Source organism: Misgurnus anguillicaudatus, chromosome 19 (genome assembly GCF_027580225.2).
Source record: "Misgurnus anguillicaudatus chromosome 19, ASM2758022v2, whole genome shotgun sequence".
NCBI classification, from domain to species: Eukaryota; Metazoa; Chordata; class Actinopteri; order Cypriniformes; family Cobitidae; genus Misgurnus; species Misgurnus anguillicaudatus.
The window spans coordinates 8,860,147-8,882,062 of NC_073355.2; the positions used below are offsets into that span (position 1 = coordinate 8,860,147).

General features: G+C 38.1%; 1 protein-coding gene and 1 long non-coding RNA gene across 2 annotated transcripts in view; one reads left to right on the forward strand and one right to left on the reverse strand.

Annotated features, from left to right (window-relative positions):
- Positions 1-21,916, forward strand: part of LOC129424249 (uncharacterized) — a 131,368-nt gene that overhangs the window by 12,781 nt on the left and 96,671 nt on the right. The gene's annotated exons all lie outside the window — the stretch shown is intronic.
- Positions 613-14,748, reverse strand: LOC141350983 (uncharacterized). Its single transcript, XR_012359113.1, has 5 exons — positions 14,605-14,748; positions 14,109-14,159; positions 8,141-8,195; positions 1,048-1,129; positions 613-846 (listed from the first exon to the last, which is right to left on the reverse strand). It is a non-coding gene; the product is annotated as an uncharacterized lncRNA (long non-coding RNA).

A 21,916-nucleotide genomic window follows, 5' to 3' on the forward strand; every position in this document is an offset into this window, starting at 1 on the left:
AAAAGATGGCTGTGTCTCATATCACCTTGTTATTTGTACATGGTGCGACTGTACAAATCACAACACATAAATGGGAAAATGTTTGTGTTATTTTGTCACGTATTGGGAGCAGTATGCTTGCTGGAGCCATTCACTTCCAGTCTTTGTGCTAAGCTAAGCTAGCAAGGGCTGCGTCAGACAGGGTTACAGCAGGCACAGAAAAATATGTATGGACTTATTTAACTCTGGGGAATACGGTGAATAAGCTAAATTCCCAAAATGTTGGCGTGTTCCTTCAATGACGGCAATTACAAAACGTTACTTTAAAATCAACAGCATTACATTCTGAACATTTTGACTCACTTTTCCATGCGCTTAAAGGTAAGCCCTCGGTTTCAAACAAACTCTCTGAGATTTTGCTCTGTCCTATTTTGTAGCACTGGATGCTCACATCTTTTACAGGACTCACACTCTTTCATTGACGCCAAGTGACCTTTGCTGATATGAGATCTAAAATGTCGCATTACAGCGTTCACTGGGGCGGCAGTGGCTCAGTGGTTCATGTAGGTTGTCCACAAACCGGAAGGTTGGTGGTTTAATCCCCGGCTCCACCTGATCAAGTGTTGAGGTGTCTTTGAGCAAGACATCTAACCCCAGCTGCTCCTGATGAGCTGGATGGCCCCTTGCATGGCTCACACCACCGTCGGTGTATGAATGAGAGAGTGAATGGGTGAATGTGAGGCAAATTGTAAAGCGCTTTGGATGGCCATAGGTCTGTTAAAAGCGCTATATAAAATGCAGTCCATCTACCACTCACTTCAGCTTTTGTCCAGGGTTTTTTGAGCGTACCCTTTCCTCTGCCAGAGACTGAAAACAAACAAGATGATAAATTGTTAACATAACTGACTACCATTTTTTTACCTTTTAACCAGAACTGGTTCCCTGCCTGAACTAATATAAAGATTTGTTTAAGTAATGTTTACTCAAATTAAGCATGACAGTGTTCAAAGTTAAGAACAGGTAAGCCAACTCATTACATGAATGAAATAAAACCCAAATTTACCACACCATTGTTTTGAGAGACATTTATGACAAGTGTTTGTTCCTTCAGATGGGTACTTCAGGCATGGTTTCCTCCTTTTCAAAGGCTCTATGGAAATGGATAGGCAAATAATTGTTTTACAATGCTTTGTCTACATATAGAAATATTATTATTATACAATTTAAGTTCTCTGAAAAAGAGAGTATAAAACTCAAATGTCTGTAGACCTTTCACGACTGTTTTAAACACAGCTAATTATTTCCATTCGGGACGAAACAAATGATTGGCTTGCGCAACTATCACTCTCTCTAGCGACCATGGCAACACCCCTGTTGCTACGGGATCTGCCCACACATGCGCAAACCCGATTGATTATCCAGTGCACGGGGCACGAAATCTATGAAGAGCAAAAGTACTGCAGTGAAAGAGCATTAACTCACAGTACCTGAATATCCAGTCAACGAAGGCAAACGAGGCAAAAAAAGGAATAAACGAAGAAATCAAACGAGAGTAAATATCGCGTGGCTTTTCCTCGAGTCGACGATGCAGTAGTGGTATTGTCTCCGGAGTGTAGTCCTCATCAGAGTCAACAATGCTTTCATCACGGAAACTCTTACATGCAAACATTGTTTATGTTATGAATCTTCCACGAAATTCACCTTTATTACAGTGTAACTGATGGTAATGAAAAAACTTGTATCAATGCAACCTATTTTTAGATGTCTTATAGGCTAAATATAACTAACTTGTTCGTTACCGAATCAAACTAAATATATTTTAAACTTTTCCAGTATCGATATGCTTGCTTAATAGTGAGTACTAAAAGGCATCCTATTTGTTTATATTCATAGTGATAAAGTTAGGTGTATTATTACATGTGATTCTGACGTGATGTTACTACATGCACCGTGCTCCTTCCTCTCCGCTCGTCTGAGGTAAATGATGGTTCTCCCAGCAAAGCAGTCGCGCGTTCATGTGTTTTGGGGGCGTGGCTTTAGAAGAAACCCAGGAGGGAGGAGGTGGAGTGAATGGAAAAATGAGTCGTGAGAGGTCTACAGACACTCGATTTTATACTCTCTTTTTCTGGGTACTTACATTTTACTTATGTATTGAAATATAAAGACAGTTCAAACAAATTTGGTAAAAAGTGTTTTAGACTTTTTAGACTTAAACCTGCCTACTCTGCCTTTAAGTGAAGAGGAAAGTATTTGTTGTTAAGTTTATTTATTGAACATTTTGACTTCAACAGAATTTTTTACTGTATACTGCCAGGTTTCCTTAAAAAAAGTAGAATAAAAAACTAACTTAATTTTTTTTTAAGTCTAGTAATTCAGGGCTCCAGACTAACTTTTTTGTTATTAGGAGTACTTAAAAGAAGTATTTTAAAATTTTAAAATGCCTAGAAGGGGAAAAAGTCTTCTTTATGCGCGTTGCAGAAAATGACAAAGGCACGAGCGTTTGCTGACTAGTGTTGCCAGATCTTACAGGAAAAAAAAGAAAAACAGCAAACAAGAAAAATCCAATAATAAACCAAAATAAATCCAAATGCTTTATTTCAAAGATCAAAATATTCGTACAGGCATGTTTACACTTTAATAACACCAAAATCTTGATCGCTTCATGTGCCAAAAGCCATAAACGGTTAAGCACCAAAACGGTATATAAGTACAAAAAAGACGAGGACCTTGCAACACCTCAAGATGTTGGGCGCTGTGAACACAAATGCATGCAGTACACAACGCCAAGACGGAGGTTTATTGCAAAACATAATCCTGTTAAATTATTTTGGTCAAAGCTGTGAGTGTTAAGCACGCGAGGCGGCAGAAGGTGGCTATTGTTATCTCTTTGTCAATCATCACATTTTCCTGAGTTTGCAGTGTTTTCGAGGCCAATGAAACAAGTCTGACAATGTTCTGCTCTGTATGTTCTGCTTTTATATTTCACATATAAGAAATTCAACCAATGGTGAGGCTTAACGACAAAGGGTGAGGTGGTAGCCAGGAAGTATAACGCTATCTAAAATATTGCCAAAGACGGTGTTACAGGGACGCAGGAAGTATGACAAGGGAGACGCAGCGTCTCGTTCCCTTCTCAGGGAACAACAGTTACATACGTAACCCAACACGTTTTCATGTGTCAAACACAACTATGCAAAAAAGCATTTTAGAATGAATCAACAGCTTACCATCTACTTGCCAAATTGCCGATGTTGCACGCCCTCTGTGAAGCCTAATGTGCAAACAGTACTGTTGTTTAAGATGCAGTTTCTGTTTTACATTGCCTAATGCAATTTTGTGTTTGGGAACTTATAGCATAGCACAGATGACAACATGTTTGCTTGAGACAGCGCAAGCTAACACAGGTAAAGCTAAGCTACATTATAGCGATGACGCTGTAGTGAATATTCTCTCAGACCAATCAGTGACCTACAGTGTTTTCGCGTCATGTTTGGTATCAGCTCGAGTCGCTTGGTACCCAAACCGAGGTGGTACGAAAAAAAGTATTGGGTACTGTGTACTGCACCCAGTGGAAAAGCTCTCAAAAGTAAAGCTGACCCGACCCAAACTAAACCAAACCGTGGAGTACTATGCAATGGAAAAGCGCCATAAGTATATCTTCTGTAAGGGGGTTTTCACACCTGCCTTGTTTAGTTCGATTGAATCGTACCAGAGTTCGATTGCTCAGTTGGTGCAGTTCGTTTGGGCAGGTGAGAATGCAGCAATCGAACTCTGGTGCGCACCAAAAGCGGACCAAACAAGCGGACCGAGACCAGCTTGCAGAGGTGGTCTCGGTACGCTTTCAAACGAACTCTAGAGCGGTTCGTTTGTGGTGAGAACAAGATCCGAGATCGAACCGACCTAACTGCAAAAGTACTGCGCATTTTGGACTAAACCAGCTGCCGTAGGCAACTGCGCAGTGCATTATCGGATGAGGAAGTGTTTGTTGACCCTCTCTGTTAGCAATATTAGCAAAATGACAAATCGCGGACATACCTGTAGTTGCAAGGAGGTGCGGGCGGAGCCTCGGATTTTTTTTGTCTTCGCCGTTTGTAGTGCATTCAACCTTTGTTTTCAAGCCGCGTCCGCGATTCATTCTGAAAATGAACAGTTTGTCTAGAGTGCTGTATACAAATGTATAACAACCACGGAGACATATTCACAGCGCGCAGCCGTTTGTCCATGGTGTCTGCTGTATTATCCTTCTTTTGTTTACTTCCGGGGGTTCCGTTGGAATTTCCCGCACGTTGTTCTGACCAATCGTGAAGCCGTTTAGGAAATACGTTCAAATACATGTGGCCAATGAGTGATGTTGATCTTATCACATGACAGAATTTTGGTTCGTTTCAATTGGTGCGGATCAGAGCAATCAGTGTGGTGTGAAATGGAACCAAATCTGCTAAAAAAGTTACAATGTATCATTTTTTGCTTTTGGTCCGGACCAAATGAACCGAATTACAGATGTGAAAACGCCCTTAGTCACACTTTCGGAAGGTTGGTCTGGACCATTCGTAAGCTCTCTCTTAGCATTGCTTGAGCGCAAAACGCTATCGCCGCCACTGTGCAGCAGTCTTTAGACATCAGCGCAGCGCAGTACAAGTCAAACTATGGTATGTTGACAATGATTTTATGTTATGGACATTTTAGGACTTATAATAATATATGTTTGCATTAGATACAGGACTTTTTATGCAGTTGACTTTATTTGGTATCAGAACTAATGAATCGAAGACGGCGCTGGTGTTGTTTCGAAGGTTGTTCCCCATTGAAGTCTGTTCCCTCTGTTTATAGCGTTTTCATCACGTTACATTTATAATTTATTTAGAAAGATTAAAGATTTGAATTGGTTATACTAAAAAGCAATAATATCATGTATTCTATTATACAATTTATTAAATATTTCATACATTTCACAGTTTTATATTATGGTATGTCTTTATTACATTATACTGTTTGTTTTAATACGTGCATACATAATAAATTTATATATTATACATATAATATGATTCATACTATAAAAATAACTGACTTACCATTAAGAACAATAAATGAAGAGTTTTGTTGCAAAACGAGATAACCACCGTTTTTTTAATTGTCCAGAAATCTCGTTTTTTGGTTGTGCATTCCAATTAATATCAATTCAAATGCAGTTGGTTTGTTTTGATTTAAACCTTCATAACTTAAAAAATACAGCTAAGTAGCACCATAAAACAAAATAATAACATGATAACATAATAATAAACATGTTTTGACAAAAATGTAAAAAAATGGATATCTCGTTTTGCAACGAAACTCTTCAAATATAGAAATGCACACATACATCTCAGTAGCCATTAAAGCCATTTCTTGTTGTAAAGTACCTATTAGTATTAAAATGTATTACATAATTTTTAAAAGTCATTAAAGTCATTAAACCCATGTCAAGAAGCAGCACAAGTGACAAGTGGTTCGTCTACCCGTATTACTGATAATTTAATTAATAGTCTATATTTTACGGATAACTTAAACTAAGTTAAAATATATGTTACTGGAATAATTTGAGTAATGTTCCATTTCTATAGAGCGTGTTGTCTTTTATAGCGCCGTAATGCACATAAAGTGGAAAATCAATCCCTGAGTGATCAATTCAAATAATTCAGCACCTTCACTTGGGACAGCGGCATCTTTAGGTCCAACTTAGAGGCAGCGTGTTAAGAAGCTTCCTAAGGGACACTTCGGGGAACACACTTAGGAACATAAACAACTTTGGTAAGATATATCTTTTTGAGTCTTCTTAGGGCGCTAAGAGTGAGCGTTATTGGGGAACCGCGCCCTGAAATCTGAAAATATTTCACTTTTTTTATATGGTTAATGAACTTAAACTGAATCAACACTGAACTGAATTAAAGGGTCATGAAACCCCAGACTACTTTGCACATCATAGAAGACAATGTTAGCATCTGAAAGCTGGTTAATTTTGAGCTTTCTGTGTTATTTTCATCTTCTGGGTTTAAAATCTACATTGTGTTGACGTCACATGTGGCAAAGAACTAGTACATTGATAACGCTTCAGTGTCTATAAAATTATTCATGAGACTGCGTGTTCTTATCCTATGAGAAGGCCCTTAGCTTAAAGGGGCGGTGAATTTGTCGATTTTATTGTTTTATACTGTTGTCTGATGTCTACTTATGATGTTCGCGTGGTTTTTACATTTAAAAACATCAAAAGCAATAAGTAATAGGCTATTTTGTAACATGGATTAGTGGCTGTCTGGAGAAATGGTTTGTTTGAAGGGGCAGGCCGCACTGAAGACCTGGACGTAACACCCACTGCTATGATTGGACAGCTTCATTCCCCGTCATTACATGTGGGGAAATGTTTTAAAAACGTTAATGTGTAAAAATAACAGCCGAACACAAATATGTTTGAGCCACAAAAGATTCTGGGTGCTAAAAATGATACACATAAATGACAATACGTATAGTAAAGTAGAAACAAAAATTTAAACTCGACGTGACTAAATTACTGTATACAACACAGTAAGCGTGCATTAGAATCTAAACTGCGGCTGATAAATCCTTCAATCCATCAATAACTTTGCATATTTCTTGTGTGCTTGTGAGGTTGCTCTGACATACACGTAACGTTACATACCACAGTTATATGATAAAAAAGCTTTGTGGAGTGTTTGACCTTTCAAACGCAACTCGCCTAAATTACCGTATACAACACAGTAAGCGGGCATCAGAAACTGCGGCTGATAAATCCTTCTTTATCACTAACTTTGTATATTTCTACCGTTAAATTACAGTCGTGTTGTTAAGTGTTGTACCTTTATTAATCGTTTAATGTTTTTAGTACATTAAAACAGTCAAACATACGTGTTTAGACACGAATGTTACAACAGACATATCAAGCGATCTCTTCTAACAAAGCAATAGTGAAACGCAGTAACTTAAATAAACTTAGTGTATACTGCTGTGTCATTTTTGTCAGATCCAATATTAGTGGTGTTTTTAATCACAGTCTCTCTGCAAATCCAGCATCGACTTCTTTACAAATGAATCCGTGTACACAACAAACACTCCCCACGCGAGCTGGAACTTCTTCAAAAACAAACTTTATCCACGCATTCCTAATGTTGAGCCTCCGTTATCCAGCGTCTGTGTTATTCCCATAGACGGTTCTTCCACAACCGAAAATGCGTTTCCATGGTTACTTTAGATCACCGTGTCAAAATAAAAGTCTCTAAGAAAAAATGTATTTAAAAGTCATTTTGGTTACATTTGGCAATCTTTAAAGACATGTTTACTTATTGTTGAGACACACGTGTCACGCGAAGCTGTGGGAGGGGCTACAAAAGTGTATTTGGCTATGGGGAGGTGCTTCAATTCTACTTTGACGTCATATTTTTTGGAATTCCACACTCGCTTGTAATACTGGCTTGGTGCCAAAAACTGTTATATTTCAGTAGCACATTTCAGTTCTGAAACTTGCAGAATGTTCATTTAAGTATGATGACCTCTTATATAACAAATTATCAAGTTAAAATTAAGTATTTGATTCACCGCTCCTTTAATTATTCACAACAGCATGTTATGACAGACGCTTTAGACTGTGAGATCACATACATTAACTGAGAGAAACGTTCATGAATTGAAAGAGAATGTTTGTTTTTGCTTTGTAATAAGAGTTCGGCACAAATGTTATTCATTCATTTTAGTGAGTGATTTTTACAACTCCTTGACACAACCCGTCAAAAGGCTTATATAAATGCCACAGAATAAGCCTTAGATTATCAAACTGCAACAGTGGTTTTATCTATACGTTTTCAATGCAGAGTGCCAATGGCTGTGCATTTATTGTGTTTTTAACTCAATGGAAGCGAATTGAAACTGTCTGAATCCTAAGTTGTCTGTCTGTCTCCCCTCTTTCCCCTCCTTTCTGCATGGCACCACGTCCACTTTTTAGTTTTTTTAGCATAGCTTAGCATAATCCATTGAATCTGAACAGACCATTTAGCATCGCGCTAAAAATAACCAAAGAGTTTCAATATTCAATATTTTTCCTTAAAAATTAACTAAGTATTTTAATTTAGACTTCGTGGACTCTGTTTTATTTTTTTTAAAGGAATTTTCTTACCATCATTGCCACTGCCTGGCCTTCTAGTTTCCTGCTGGGATCTTACCATTATTACCTTGAGGGGAAAAAACAAGTTCATGAAAGACATAGAGGATAAAGATATTAGTGATGAGCTAATTTTCAAAACCAGTATTGAAGTCGCTTTTGAATGAGCTGGGAAACTGATTGAGATAAACCAGAATTCTATTTTTTGACAAAAATCATTTACACAAATTCAGGCACTGCACAAAAGCCTGTCAAGTGCTTTTCAGAGAATAGCGCAGACGTGCTTCACATCGTGAGCAGGCACGCGTGCCACACGGCTGAAGTGAGAGAAAGACGTGGTTCTTGCAAATGTAATGCAAGTTAGCTGGTGCAGGGCTTGACATTAACTTTTTGAGGAACTTGTTCTTCTGAGTAAATTTATGTTTCACTTGTCAATGCACAAAAGTCACTTGTCCGGGTAAAGATTTATAATATAATGTATTTTTTGTGTTTTGCTAATCAGTGGTGGAGCCAGGGATTTTTCATAGGGGTGGCCAGGCAGGTGCCAGTTACTCTGGGGTGGCACATAAAATCTCTATCATGCAACCTTAAAATACTATTAAGTATTATAGATGCAATAATCACAATGATGTATAACATACAATTTCTACTTTCTACAATTTTAATTAAAATGAATTGAGATTAACATACAATTTATAGTCATAATTCAACCTATTTTTTTTTACTATTTAATCAAATAAAACTTTTGAAATTTACTTTGAAACCAGAATTTATATCTCCAATTGCTGAAAAAACAATAGAGACCAGAAAATCACGTGAATTTTGTAGGCCACTGAAATGTATTTTACTAAGATTCATTTGGCTGCTTCTTGGTACTCTTTCTGAAGAATGATGCTATATCTGCTGCTGCCTTTCTCTTCATTTTTTCCCACATTTCAATGATCTGACATTAAAACACTAAAGCAAAACATTAAAACATTACCATGTTTTAAAAAACTTATTAGGGTAAATGTATCTAGATTATCTGTTATATATAAAATAAATTTTAAACCTAGCATTTACGCTGTAATGTTTGTGTGGGATTTTTAATGTACAGTGACGAACTCTGTCAGATTCAAATCAGCTGTCGCGCAGCACACACACATAGGCGCACTGAAAGAGAGATTCTCATTATAAAACAGATTCTTAAACAAGATTTCAAGCCCATTATGTGTTTTTACCAAACTTTAGAAGAGATAAAATACGGACTTAAATCGGCTTTTTTGACACACAGTGATGAAAATGCGGTTTCAAAATCATTTATATTCACACCGGAGCCTGAAGAAACATTACTCTCCACTCCATGCCGTCTCGCTCCTCCATGTTCGGTGATCAGGTTTCATGCGCGTGCAGCTTTTTAGTAACAACATAAGGTGTAAACGTGCGTTTGTGTGTTTGTCGGTGCACTGTGCTCTCTGTTCAATATTCCGCTCGGTGTTTGCGCTGCGCGTTCTGCTCTGTCGTTAACGGCACATAACGTTAAGTAACATTGTTTGAAATTTAACTTCTCCAGTCGGACAACTAATTTTCTCTTACACTTGTCCTTCAAAAAATCCACTTGTCCCAGACAAGCCTTAATGTCGAGCCCTGTGGTGATTTTGTTGTTTGAGCAACCTAGCTAGGCGGCACGTGCCTGATTCGCTCTTGCTCACGTTATTTATGTGCATTATTTACATGCTACAGTAGCTACACTCCTTTAAGATAATATAATGTTCTACAAAATCTGCTTCAGTTTGTGTTTATTAACCCTTAAGTTTCACTTCATCACGCAGCTATTCCCGTTAGAGGTATCTGTTAAAAACATTTAATTCATTAATAATCTAGTATGTGTTCATTTTCTGTCAGTTTCTTCAAAATTAAGTTTTATTTTCCTTTTCATCATGACGTGTACCCTTTGATTACCACGTCCATGGAATTCTACACCTCTGCTAATTTGGCTGGTGACACTTTATTTCGATAGTCCACTTTAGACATTTTACTAATTATAAGTAACTTTGCAACTACTTATCAACTACCAATCTTTAGAGAATTAGTAGACTGTCTGCTTAATATCTACTAACACTTTATTGTGATTAAATCTCCTCAGACATTTAACTGTCTACAACAGGGGTTTTCAAACCTGTCCTGGAGGACCACAAGTACTGCACATTTTGTGTGTTTACCTTTTGTGACACACCTCATTCAGTTACCTTACACACCCAGTTCAGGTCTTACAGTCTCTACTAATGAGCTGAAGATTTAAACCAGGTGTGTCTAATGACGGAGACATGCAAATTGTGCAGTACTACTGGTCCTCCAGGACAGGTTTGAAAACCCATGGTCTACAAGTATCTTTGCAGGTGCATGTCAACTTATTCCACTAACCCTAACATCTTTCCTAACCCTTACAGTCTACTAATACTTTAATGACAGTTAGTTGATGTATAGTTGCAAATTAATGAAAGTTAGTTGACATGAAGTTGCAAAGTTATTTATACAGTTGAAAGAAAAAGTATGTGAACCCTTTGGGCTTACTTGGATTTCTTCATAAATTGGTCATAAAATGTGTTCTGATCTTCATCTAAGTCACAACAATAGAGAAAAACAGTCTGCTTAAACTAATACCGCACAAACATTATATGTTTTCATAGTGCAGGGTGGAAAAAGTATGTGAAACCCTAGGCTAATGAGTTCTCCAAGAGCTAATTGGAGCCAGGAGTCAGCCAACCTGGGGTCCAATCAATGTGATGAGATTGGATGTGCTGATTAAAGCTGCCCTGTCCAATAAAAAACACACACCAGTTTTGAGTTTGCTGTTCTGAAGAAGCATTGTCTGATGTGAACCATGCCTCGCACAAAAGAGCTCTCAGAAGACCTACGATCAAGAATTGTTGACTTACATAAAGCTGGAAAGGGCTACAAAAGTATATCTAAAAGCCTTGATGTCCATGTGTCCACGGTAAGACAGATCGTCTACAAATGGAGAAAGTTCAGCACTGTTGCTACACTCCCTAGGCGTGGTCATCCTGTAAAGATGACTGCAAGAGCACAGCACAGAATGCTCAATGAGGTGAAGAAGAATCCTTGAGTGTCAGCTAAAGACTTACAGAAATCTCTGGCACATGCTAACATTTTTGTTGACAAATCTACAATAAGGAAAACATTAAACAAGAATGGACTTCATGGGAGGACACCACGGATGAAGCCACTGCTGTCCAACAAAACATTGCAGCACGTTTGAAGTTTGCAAAAGAGCACCTGGATGTTCCACAGCACTACTGGCAAAACATTCTGTGGACAGATGAAACCAAAATTGAGTTGTTTGGAAAGAACACACAATGCTATGTGTGGAGAACAAAAGGCACAGCACACCAACATCAAAACCTCATCCCAACTGTGAAATATAATGGAGGGGCCATCATGGTTTGGGGCTGCTTTGCTGCCTCAGGCCCTGGACAGAGTACTGTCATCGATGGAAAAATGAATTCCAAAGTTTATCAAGACATTTTGCAGAAAAACTTAAGACCAACTGAAGCTTAACAGAGGATGGACGATGCAACAGGACAACGACGCAAAGCATAGAAGTAAATCAACAACAGAATGGCTTCAACAGATGAAAGTACGCCTTCTGGAGTGGCCCAGTCAGAGTCCTGACCTCAACCCCATTGAAATGCTGTGGCATGACCTCAAGAGAGCGATTCACACCAGACATCCCAAGAATATTGCTGAACTGAAACACTTTTGTAAAAAGGAATGGTCCAAAACTTCTCCTGACCGTTGTGCAGGTCTGATCTGCAACTATAGGAAATGTTTGGTTGAGGTTATTGCTGCCAAAGGAGGGTCAACCAGTTATTAAACCCAAAGGTTCACATACTTTTTCCACCCTGCACTATGAATGTTTACATGTTGTGTTCAATAAAAACATGAAAACGTATAATTTTTGTGCGGTATTAGTTTAAGCAGACTGTGTTTCTCTATTGTTGTGACTTGGATGAAGATCAGAACACATTTTATGACCAATTTATGAAGAAATCCAAGTAAGCTCAAAGGGTTCATAAACCTTTTCTTTCAACTGTACTTAGTAAAATAAAGTGTAACCATTTGGTTAATTATCTGAACCTGCTCCTCCTTAACTTTGTTAATAAAACATCATAAAGTAATTCCTCAAATAAAGACCGGTATTCAAATAAACGCCGGGCCTCTGATGGTGGCCGGGGGCGTGGACATCGTGGACAAATAAATCCCAGTCTCAAATTAATGCCAGGGACAAATTAGTGTGAATACCTGCAATCTCCTAAATGCATTCAAGTTCATCATTATGCACAGCTGCTAATAGATGGCAGTAGCTAAATTGGATGGGTCTTATTTAATGCTAGTGAAGGAGTTTTTAAAGGACAAGTTCGGTATTTTACACTTAAAGCCCTGTTTTCAGATTGTTTATGATGAAATAGAACGGTTTTGACTGAAATTTGGACATATGATGCTGGGCCGAGAATTTTAGGGTGCTTTTGTATCATGATCCCCACCTCTACAATGGCTGCATAGGTGCACTGGAACAATCCTTCCTAAAATGCATTAAATGAAAGTAAACGAAAGTTTAATGCATTTTAGGAAGGATTGTTCCTGTGCACCTTTACACCCATTGTAGAGGTGGGGGTGATACAACAAACACCCGAAAATTCTCGGCCCAGCATCATATCTCCAAATTTCAGTCAAAACCGTTCTATTTCATCATAAACAATCTGAAAACAGGGCTTTAAGTGTAAAACACCGAACTTGTGGAGCATGGCACCCAGAAGAAAATTTGTTTTTAAATTTAAACAAACTTGTGTGTGTTTACAAGTGTTTTAAGTTTGGTATTTTACACTTAAAGCCCTGTTTTCATATTGTTTATGATGAAATAGAACGATTTTGACTAAAATTTGGACATATGGGGCTGCCCCGAGATTTTTTGGGTGTTTGTGTTTCACTTCCCACCTTTACAATGGGTTTAATGGTGCACTGGAACAATCCTTCCTAAAATGCATTAAACTTTCGTTTACAAAGACGTGACAATCACCGAGTGGTCAGGGGTGTTCACTGATATGCTCACACAAAAATCGTTGCAAAAGATGCTTTTCAACAGCTGTTTTAGCATTCGTTGTTAACTTGTGGACCTTTTTTCCCCAAAAAAACCCTCACACCTGTACATTCTTCCGCTTAGAGCTTGAATAATAGACACTCCAGCCCAGGTGGTGGCGCTAATCCGCCATTGCCAATTGCAAGAATAGAAACAAAGTTCCCGGCGCGGAGTAATACCGTACCTCACAGCACATCTAATACATGTCAATGGAGTTGGCAAAAACTACGATAAAACCTGTTAGAATGTGTATTTTGCAGCGATTTTTGTGTGAACATATCAGTGAACACCCCTGACCACTCGGTGAGTTTCACGTCTTTGTAAACGAAAGTTTAATGCATTTTAGGAAGGATTGTTCCAGTGCACCATTAAAGGCGGAGTCCACGATGTTTGAAAAACGCTTTGGAAAAGAAGACGTGCCGACTACCAAAACACACTTATAGCCAATCAAATCAAATCAAATGCCGGGTTGCGTATGTGTGGGACGGGTCTATCAACAGAAGGTCCAGATTCTATTGGGGTAGGGGCGTGTTTGTTTAGATGATTTCAAATATCAACATTTGCTTTAAAACATCATGGACTCCGCCTTTAAACCCATTGTAAAGGTGGGAGGTGAAACACAAACACCCAAAAATTCTCGGGGCAGCCGCATATCTCCAAATTTCAGTCAAAACCGTTCTATTTCATCATAAACAATCTGAAAACAGGGCTTGAAGTGTAAAATACCAAACTTGTCCGTTAATTAACAAGTTAACTGCTGAATCACATTTAGTAGGAATTAGAAAATTTCACTTCAGATCAAATTATAACACGTGTGACACAAATTTGACAAAATTATTAACAAACCTCTTTAAGAGATGTGACTTCACTTCCTGAAGCGACAGGCTCATGGACGAGCTGGAAGACCGAAAAAAAGAGAAATTAGCTATAATGTGACTTAGCGGTAGACTATAAGTTTACAACATTTGTGTGTGTTTACTCATGGTTTATGAGGACACATGTGACTATTGTACATGACTCAGCAAGTGGACTATAACTTTACAAACTTGTGTGTGTTTACTCATGGTTTATGAGGACACATGTGACTATTGTACTTGACTCAGCGGTAGACTATAACTTTACAACACTTGTGCGTGTTTACTCATGGTTTATGAGGACACATGTGACTATTGTACGTGTGTGTTTACTCATGGTTTATGAGGACACAAGCCTTTCCGTATACTGTTAACACACAGGTGTTTTAGGATGTTAACTGCAGAATCACATTTAGTAGGAATTACAATTTCACTTCAGATCAAATTATAACACGTGTGACACAAATTTGACAAAATTATTAACAAACCTCTTTAGGAGATGTGACTTCATTTCCTGAAGCGACAGGCTCATGGACAAGCTGGAAGACAGAAAAAAAGAAAAAATGAGCTATAATGTGACTCAGCGGTAGACTATAACTTTACAAACTTGTGTATGTTTACTCATAGTTTATGAGGACACATGTGACTATTGTACGTGTGTGTTTACTCCTGGTTTATGAGGACACATGTGACTATTGTACGTGACTCAGCAGTAGACTATAACTTTACAACCCTTGTGTGTGTTGACTCATGGTTTATGAGGACACATGTGACTATTGTACTTGACTCAGCAGTAGACTATAAGTTTACAACACTTGTGTGTGTTTACTCATGGTTTATGAGGACACATGTGACTATTGTACGTGACTCAGCAGTAGACTTTAACTTTACAACACTTGTGTGTGTTAACTCATGGTTTATGAGGACACATGTGACTATTGTACTTGACTCAGCAGTAGACCATAACTTTACAACACGTGTGCGTGTTTACTCATGGTTTATGAGGACACAAGCCTTTCCGTATACTGTTAACACACAGGTGCTTTAACATGTTAACTGCGGAAATACATTTAGTAGGAATTAAAAAATTTCACTTCAGATCAAATTATAACACGTGTGTCACAAATTTGACAAAATTATTAACAAACCTCTTTAGGAGATGTGACTTCACTTCCTGAAGCGACAGGCTCATGGACGAGCTGGAAGACAGAAAAAAAGAGAAATGAGCTATAATGTGACTCAGCGGTAGACTATAACTTTACAAGACTTTTGTGTGTTTACTTATAGTTTATGAGGACACATGTGACTATTGTACGTGTGTGTTTACTCATGGTTTATGAGGACACATGTGACTATTGAACGTGACTCAGCAGTAGACTATAACTTTACAACACTTGTGTGTGTTTACTCATGGTTTATGAGGACACATGTGACTATTGTACGTGTGTGTTTACTCCTGGTTTATGAGGACACATGTGACTATTGTACGTGTGTGTTTACTCATGGTTTATGAGGACACATGTGACTATTGAACGTGACTCAGCAGTAGACTATAACTTTAAAACACTTGTGTGTGTTTACTCATGGTTTATGAGGACACATGTGACTATTGTATGTGTGTGTTTACTATTGGTTTATGAGGACACATGTGACTATTGTACGTGTGTGTTTACTCAAGGTTTATGAGGACACAAGCCTTTCCGTATACTGTTAACACACAGGTGTTTTAGGATGTTAACTGCAGAATCACATTTAGTAGGAATTAGAAATTTCACTTCAGATCAAATTATAACACGTGTGACACAAATTTGACAAAATTATTAACAAACCTCTTTAGGAGATGTGACTTCACTTCCTGAAACGACAGGCTCATGGACAACCTGGAAGACAGAAAAAAAAGAGAAATGAGCTATAATGTGACTCAGCGGTAGACTATGGGGTGGTTTCCCAGACAGGGATTAGCTTAATCCAGGACTAGGCCTTAGTTTAATTAGGAAATATAACTAGTTTTAACAAACATGCCTTACTAAAAACATTACCTGTGTGCATTTTGAGGAAAACAAAAGGCACTGATGTATTTTAAGTAATGTCAGTGCAAGTTGTTTTCAGTTTGGACAGCTCTTAAAAATGTTTTAGTCTAGGACTAGTCTAATCCCTGTCCGGGAAACCGGCCCTATAAGTTTACAACACTTGTGTGTGTTTCCTCATGGTTTATGAGGACACATTTGACTATTGTACATGACTCAGCAAGTAGACTATAACTTTACAAGACTTGTGTGTGTTTACTCATGGTTTATGAGGACACATGTGACTATTGTACGTGACTCAGCAGTAGACTATAAGTTTACAACACTTCTGTGTGTTTACTCATGGTTTATGAGGACACATGTGACTTTTGTACGTGACTTAGCGGTAGACTTTTCCTTTACAACACTTGTGTGTGTTTACTCATGGTTTATGAGGACACATGTGACTATTGTATGCGACTCAGCGGTAGACTTTACCTTTACAACACTTGTGTGTGTTTACTCATGGTTTATGAGGACACATGTGACTATTGTACGTGTGTGTTTACTCATGGTTTATGAGGACACATGTGACTATTGTACATGAATCAGCTGTAGACTTTACCTTTACAACACTTGTGTGTGTTTACTCATGGTTTATGAGGACACATGTGACTATTGTATGCGACTCAGCGGTAGACTTTACCTTTACAACTCTTGTGTGTGTTTACTCATGGTTTATGAGGACACATGTGACTATTGTATGTGACTCAGCGGTAGACTTTACCTTTACAACACTTGTGTGTGTTTACTCATGGTTTATGAGGACACATGTGACTTTTGTACGTGACTTAGCGGTTTATGAGGACACATGTGACTTTTGTACGTGACTTAGCGGTAGACTTTTCCTTTACAACACTTGTGTGTTTACTCATGGTTTATGAGGACACATGTGACTATTGTACGTGTGTGTTTACTCATGGTTTATGAGGTCACAAGCCTTTCCGTATACTGTTAACACACAGGTGTTTTAACATGTTAACTGCGGAATCACATTTAGTAGGAATTACAATTTCACTTCAGATCAAATTATAACACGTGTGACACAAATTTGACAAAATTATTAACAAACCTCTTTAGGAGATGTGACTTCACTTCCTGAAACGACAGGCTCATGGACGAGCTGGAAGACAGAAAAAAAACAGAAATGAGCTATAATTTGACTTAGCGGTAGACTACAACTTTACAACATTTGTGTGTGTTTACTCATGGTTTATGAGGACACATGTGACTATTGAACGTGACTCAGCAGTAGACTATAACTTTACAACACTTGTGTGTGTTTACTCATGGTTTATGAGGACACATGTGACTATTGTACTTGACTCAGCGGTAGACTATAAGTTTACAAGACTTGTGTGTGTTTACTCATGGTTTATGAGGACACATGTGACTATTGAACGTGACTCAGCAGTAGACTATAACTTTACAACACTTGTGTGTGTTTACTCATGGTTTATGAGGACACATGTGACTATTGTACGTGACTCAGCAGTAGACTATAACTTTACAAGACTTGTGTGTGTTTACTCATGGTTTATGAGGACACATGTGACTATTGTACATGAATCAGCTGTAGACTATAACTTTACAAGACTTGTGTGTGTTTACTCATGGTTTATGAGGACACATGTGACTATTGTACTTGACTCAGCGGTAGACTATAAGTTTACAACACTTGTGTGTGTGTACTCATGGTTTATGAGGACACATGTGACTATTGTACGTGTGTGTTTACTCATGGTTTATGAGGACACATGTGACTATTGAACGTGACTTAGCAGTAGACTATAACTTTACAACACTTGTGTTTGTTTACTCATGGTTTATGAGGACACATGTGACTATTGAACGTGACTCAGCAGTAGACTATAACTTTACAAGACTTGTGTGTGTTTACTCATGGTTTATGAGGACACATGTGACTATTGTACTTGACTCAGCGGTAGACTATAACTTTACAAGACTTGTGTGTGTTTACTCATGGTTTATGAGGACACATGTGACTATTGTACTTGACTCAGCGGTAGACTATAAGTTTACAACACTTGTGTGTGTGTACTCATGGTTTATGAGGACACATGTGACTATGGTACGTGTGTGTTTACTCATGGTTTATGAGGACACATGTGACTATTGAACGTGACTTAGCAGTAGACTATAACTTTACAACACTTGTGTTTGTTTACTCATGGTTTATGAGGACACATGTGACTATTGTACGTGACTCAGCGGTAGACTTTAACTTTACAAGACTTGTGTGTGTTTACTCATGGTTTATGAGGACACATGTGACTATTGTACTTGACTCAGCGGTAGACTATAAGTTTACAACACTTGTGTGTGTTTACTCATGGTTTATGAGGACACATGTGACTATTGAACGTGACTTAGCAGTAGACTATAACTTTACAACACTTGTGTGTGTTTACTCATGGTTTATGAGGACACATGTGACTATTGTACTTGACTCAGCGGTAGACTATAAGTTTACAACACTTGTGTGTGTGTAATCATGGTTTATGAGGACACATGTGACTATTGTACGTGTGTGTTTACTCAAGGTTTATGAGGACACAAGCCTTTCCGTATACTGTTAACACACAGGTGTTTTAACATGTTAACTGCGGAATCACATTTAGTAGGAATTACAATTTCACTTCAGATCAAATTATAACACGTGTGACACAAATTTGACAAAATTATTAACAAACCTCTTTAGGAGATGTGACTTCACTTCCTGAAACGACAGGCTCATGGACTAGCTGGAAGACAGAAAATAAACAGAAATTAGCTATAATTTGACTTAGCGGTAGACTACAACTTTACAACATTTGTGTGTGTTTACTCATGGTTTATGAGGACACATGTGACTATTGTACGTGTGTGTTTACTCATGGTTTATGAGGACACATGTGACTATTGAACGTGACTCAGCGGTAGACTTTAACTTTACAACACTTGTGTGTGTTTACTCATGGTTTATGAGGACACATGTGACTATTGTACGTGACTCAGCGGTAGACTTTAATTTTACAAGACTTGTGTGTGTTTACTCATGGTTTATGAGGACACATGTGACTATTGTACGTGACTCAGCGGTAGACTTTAACTTTACAAGACTTGTGTGTGTTTACTCATGGTTTATGAGGACACATGTGACTATTGTACATGAATCAGCTGTAGACTTTACCTTTACAACTCTTGTGTATGTTTACTCATGGTTTATGAGGACACATGTGACTATTGTACATGAATCAGCGGTAGACTTTACCTTTACAACTCTTGTGTGTGTTTACTCATGGTTTATGAGGACACATGTGACTATTGTATGCGACTCAGCGGTAGACTTTACCTTTACAACACTTGTGTGTGTTTACTCATGGTTTATGAGGACACATGTGACTATTGTACGTGTGTGTTTACTCATGGTTTATGAGGTCACAAGCCTTTCCGTATACTGTTAACACACAGGTGTTTTAACATGTTAACTGCGGAATCACATTTAGTAGGAATTACAATTTCACTTCAGATCAAATTATAACACGTGTGACACAAATTTGACAAAATTATTAACAAACCTCTTTAGGAGATGTGACTTCACTTCCTGAAACGACAGGCTCATGGACGAGCTGGAAGACAGAAAAAAAACAGAAATGAGCTATAATTTGACTTAGCGGTAGACTACAACTTTACAACATTTGTGTGTGTTTACTCATGGTTTATGAGGACACATGTGACTATTGAACGTGACTCAGCAGTAGACTATAACTTTACAACACTTGTGTGTGTTTACTCATGGTTTATGAGGACACATGTGACTATTGTACGTGACTCAGCAGTAGACTATAACTTTACAAGACTTGTGTGTGTTTACTCATGGTTTATGAGGACACATGTGACTATTGTACGTGACTCAGCGGTAGACTATAAGTTTACAACACTTGTGTGTGTGTACTCATGGTTTATGAGGACACATGTGACTATTGAACGTGACTCAGCAGTAGACTTTAACTTTAAAACACTTGTGTGTGTTTACTCATGGTTTATGAGGACACATGTGACTATTGTACTTGACTCAGCAGTAGACTATAAGTTTACAACACTTGTGTGTGTTTACTCATGGTTTATGAGGACACATGTGACTATTGAACGTGACTCAGCAGTAGACTTTAACTTTAAAACACTTGTGTGTGTTTACTCATGGTTTATGAGGACACATGTGACTATTGTACTTGACTCAGCGGTAGACTATAAGTTTACAACACTTGTGTGTGTGTACTCATGGTTTATGAGGACACATGTGACTATTGTACTTGACTCAGCGGTAGACTTTAACTTTAAAACACTTGTGTGTGTTTACTCATGGTTTATGAGGACACATGTGACTATTGTACGTGTGTGTTTACTCATGGTTTATGAGGACACATGTGACTATTGTACGTGACTCAGCGGTAGACTATAACTTTACAACACTTGTGTGTGTTTACTCATGGTTTATGAGGACACATGTGACTATTGTACGTGACTCAGCGGTAGACTATAACTTTAAAACACTTGTGTGTGTTTACTCATGGTTTATGAGGACACATGTGACTATTGTACTTGACTCAGCGGTAGACTATAACTTTACAACACTTGTGTGTGTTTACTCATGGTTTATGAGGACACATGTGACTATTGTACGTGACTCAGCGGTAGACTATAACTTTAAAACACTTGTGTGTGTTTACTCATGGTTTATGAGGACACATGTGACTATTGTACTTGACTCAGCGGTAGACTATAACTTTACAACACTTGTGTGTGTTTACTCATGGTTTATGAGGACACATGTGACTATTGTACGTGACTCAGCGGTAGACTATAACTTTAAAACACTTGTGTGTGTTTACTCATGGTTTATGAGGACACATGTGACTATTGTACTTGACTCAGCGGTAGACTATAACTTTACAACACTTGTGTGTGTTTACTCATGGTTTATGAGGACACATGTGACTATTGTACGTGACTCAGCAGTAGACTGTAACTTTACAAGACTTGTGTGTGTTTACTCATGGTTTATGAGGACACATGTGACTATTGTACGTGACTCAGCGGTAGACTATAACTTTAAAACACTTGTGTGTGTTTACTCATGGTTTATGAGGACACATGTGACTATTGTACTTGACTCAGCGGTAGACTATAACTTTACAACACTTGTGTGTGTTTACTCATGGTTTATGAGGACACATGTGACTATTGTACGTGACTCAGCGGTAGACTATAACTTTAAAACACTTGTGTGTGTTTACTCATGGTTTATGAGGACACATGTGACTATTGTACTTGACTCAGCGGTAGACTATAACTTTACAACACTTGTGTGTGTTTACTCATGGTTTATGAGGACACATGTGACTATTGTACGTGACTCAGCAGTAGACTATAACTTTAAAACACTTGTGTGTGTTTACTCATGGTTTATGAGGACACATGTGACTATTGTACTTGACTCAGCGGTAGACTATAACTTTACAACACTTGTGTGTGTTTACTCATGGTTTATGAGGACACATGTGACTATTGTACGTGACTCAGCAGTAGACTGTAACTTTACAAGACTTGTGTGTGTTTACTCATGGTTTATGAGGACACATGTGACTATTGTACGTGACTCAGCGGTAGACTATAACTTTAAAACACTTGTGTGTGTTTACTCATGGTTTATGAGGACACATGTGACTAT